This window comes from Branchiostoma belcheri, unplaced genomic scaffold (genome assembly GCF_001625305.1).
Source record: "Branchiostoma belcheri isolate BF01 breed outbred unplaced genomic scaffold, Haploidv18h27 scaffold78, whole genome shotgun sequence".
Lineage (NCBI taxonomy): Eukaryota > Metazoa > Chordata > Leptocardii > Amphioxiformes > Branchiostomatidae > Branchiostoma > Branchiostoma belcheri.
In genome coordinates, this window is record NW_017804442.1 from 549,741 (window position 1) to 553,351 (window position 3,611).

The following is a 3,611-nucleotide window of genomic DNA, read 5'->3' on the forward strand; positions in this document are numbered from 1 at the left end:
TACCTCCCACGCACTTCGTCTGACGGGTCAGGCACCGGTGACACACGTACAGCCAGGGCAGTTGTTTGTTATATGACGTCAGTAAACAAACTTGTGATGATTGCCCATATATGGCAGGGCGCTGTCCAGGGCTGACAGGTTGCAGACATGATACAGCTGTAGAACTGGGATAACGGCCGTTCTTAGTAACGGTGTCGTGACGTAGGGATTCTTATATATCAGTTACTTCCCAACTTCCCTTACTCTTCTCTTTCAATTACAAAACAAACAAATGATTAGAACTTTCATAAGAAAAATCTGTATGGTTATTGGCCCTTCTTAGTAACGGTACGCTAGTAGTGTTTCTGTCAGGGTTACTGAACTTTTACACGACGGAAAAAAACTGTACATGTATTACAGCCATATAACGGCCGTTCTTAGTAACGCTGTCATGGCGTAGGGATTCTTATAGCAGTTACTTCAGTTGATGAACGACTTACTCTTCTCTTTCAATTACAAAATAAAACAAACAAAAAGTCCAAAACTTTTACAAGACGATAAAAACTGTATTACAGCCAGAGACGACCGTTCTTAGTAATGGTGTTATGACGTAGGGCTTCTAATATCAGGGTTACTTTGGTTAATGAACAACTTCCCTTGCCGTACGTACTTACTTTTCTCTTTCAATTACATAGTAAACAGAAAAATCTCGAACGTTTACATGACGAAAAAATTGTATTTCAGCCAGCTATTACGACTACCGGTATTCTTAGTAACGATCGATGTTATGACGCAAGTCTTTTTCTATCAAGGCTACTTCATTTGATGAACAACTTCCCTTGCGCTTCTGTTTCAAATACTAAACAAAATCCAAAACTTTGCCAAGATGAAAACAAAACATGTTGTGTAATCGTTTGAGCAATTCCCGTCAGAGTTAATTATAAAAGGCATGAGTCATGTCCTGTATTTTCATATTCAGCTCTTTTGTATCTGCCTTCAATTAAGGACGCCTACTTTAATTACATTTTTTCTTACATTCCAACATTTAATGACCTACAATGGTGACGGCACACTTAAGTTTTATCAATTTATTTTATGCCGCCACCAACACAGAGTACAAATAAAGGACATGACAATGCTCATTTTCACTTGAGTTAAGTGAGGAAATTTTATTAATGTATATGACTTATCAAAAGTTGTGCCTTATGATCATAATAATAATTATAATCATATGAGCCACGTTTTTGTCACACTAGACGCAATATGCCTACAGCATAACTTGGTCATGTTGAAAGATCTACCAAAGAAAGAAAGGTCAAAACCATGCACCTGTTTGGATAAAATATCAAAGCCGATATGCTTAGTTGAATGATATAGTGTTGTTTTTGATAACCGTTGCCCTTGTTTTCTTCAGGGCATGTCGTTCCAATTACTTTTTCCTGTCGAGTAATAACAACTTAATCTGAAAATAATCACTTCAAGACCCGTGCCAGATCCAAGGTCACTAGCCTCCATAGCATGCCAAAAACTGGGGGTTTGGGGCCTTCAGGGTCTTTGGTAGCTTTCATATAGGTGCTATTTTCTGATTGCATATAAGTTAGACCAGATAGCCGGCCTGGTTGAATTACCCCCGTTTTAAGAACTGGGCTACTCAGAAAACAGCCAAAGACCACCAAACCCCCATTTCTATAAGCCTGCTACGGAGGCTACAAGGACCTACAAGGTCACGACCCTGGCGGTTACTATGTTCGAACGTTCTACCGCGCCTTGCGCACGTGTGACGTCATCCGCGCGAAACTCAGAACCTGACGCGGGGTTGGTCTAATCTCTCCTGACCGGGTCTGTGCGTGTGTCGGATGTGGGAAGACGCGCGGAGGAAGCTTACTGTAAGTCTCTTGGGGGAAAGTTTCGCCTGTTTCCTGGTTCGTGTGACATAAAACAGCTTGAACTAATTGTGATTAACGCTTACAAGTCATGAGACTGCAATTTTTGTGTTCCCCCAAACACCAGAAACTCATAGAATGGAAAATCATCTGTGTTTGTGGACGCATATTGAAGTTTTCAACTTCATTGAACACAAAAGACGTCACTCAGTACTCAGCGAATTGTCTGTCGTCTATGTATGATGAAGGCCAATGTAGACGGCAGAAATTCGGCGAATTTTGTCTTGATTTTTCTAGTCTCCACCAGAGTAACAATGCGGGCTCAAAAATAGTAAGATTTAACCAAATAGAGAGTAATTGGCCAGGGGAGTTTAGCCGCCGTAGAGGTCATTAATTTACCTTCGGAGGGGGAAATTAACCTTCCCACGAACTGACTTTCCTGGCCAATTACTAGTATATCCCCTTTTTCTCTGAATTCTTCGATCCGAACCCCATGGGAATACTATTGAGGCCTGGTGGAAGCTTGAAAAATGCCTGGCGTTGAAAGTTAGTTAACATGGTGATCTTGTCACTCAGCGCTGACGCTTGCATGACCGTAAGTCACATATTGTTGACGTATGTTATCTTCAGGCCCAAGGCTGGCCGTAAGGTTTGGGTTTAACCAAGGTTAGCCTGGATGCCAGTACCTATACGGGGGCCCCCAAGGGGGGGTCCCGACAACGCTCTACGCTAAATTTTGAGAGCCGGCTACGTATTACGCTGAATTCCGGATGCCTCTCTACGCTCTACGCTAAATTCGAAAGATTCCGAACGCACTATGCAGAACTCAATCACCTAGCAACTGCATGTTTTCATGAAAACCTTTTGATTTATTACATGTTGAGGTGACAAAACTTGAATTAAAAGTAGTAACCGGCGGTCACTTCCTTATACATTGAAAGTATAGAATACAAAATGGGGTATTCAGTATTACCGCAGGTACCAACTTGACCGCGAGTCGATCGCCCGAAGATCGGAGGGCGATCCGTGAATGGAGGTAACATGGCCGTAGCCAGGATTTTGAAGGGGGGACCAACGAGCGCCGAAGGCGCGAGGTTCCTAGGGGGGTCCGGGGGCATGCTCCCCCGGGAAATTTGAAAATGAACCTTCTGAAATGGCATTTCCTGCGTTTTTAGAGGGTTTTTAAAGAAAAAATCAGAGATAACTTTTTCAATGACAAAGTGAGCCGTTTTCCTACGACGGATTCCAGCCTTGCTGGTGACACGAATCAGTCCGTCTTTTAAAGAAAAGTCTTGGACCTTTAGATAAAAAGTGAACCAAAAAGTAGGACCGTTTGTAGCCGTGTGGGGTTGTCGTCCGAAGGTAGAAAAGGCCGCAAACAATACAGCGTAATTTAGTCAAAACGACTCAGCTGCCGATTGCTGACGGTACCCGCGTTACCCATCACCCCGCACAATGACGGGGATGACATTGCTCTTTTCGGGAGTGTCCTCCATTACCCTGGCCATTGATCAGCAATGATGTTCCCGCTAAGAAACGTCTTGAGGGTCCCTATTGGGCCTTACAAGTCATGTGGTTCTAAGGCCTTCTACCCTCTTCATCTGTGGCCATCTGTGGCGTTTGGCCAATGGTCCTCCTGTACGTCACCGATGGTAAGGTCAATCTCGTACCCAGCGCACTGTGGGATCATTCCCATGTGTTGCCTTGCTCTTGCGTATGGCTCTGGGAACAAGTCTAGTGGATTGTTCG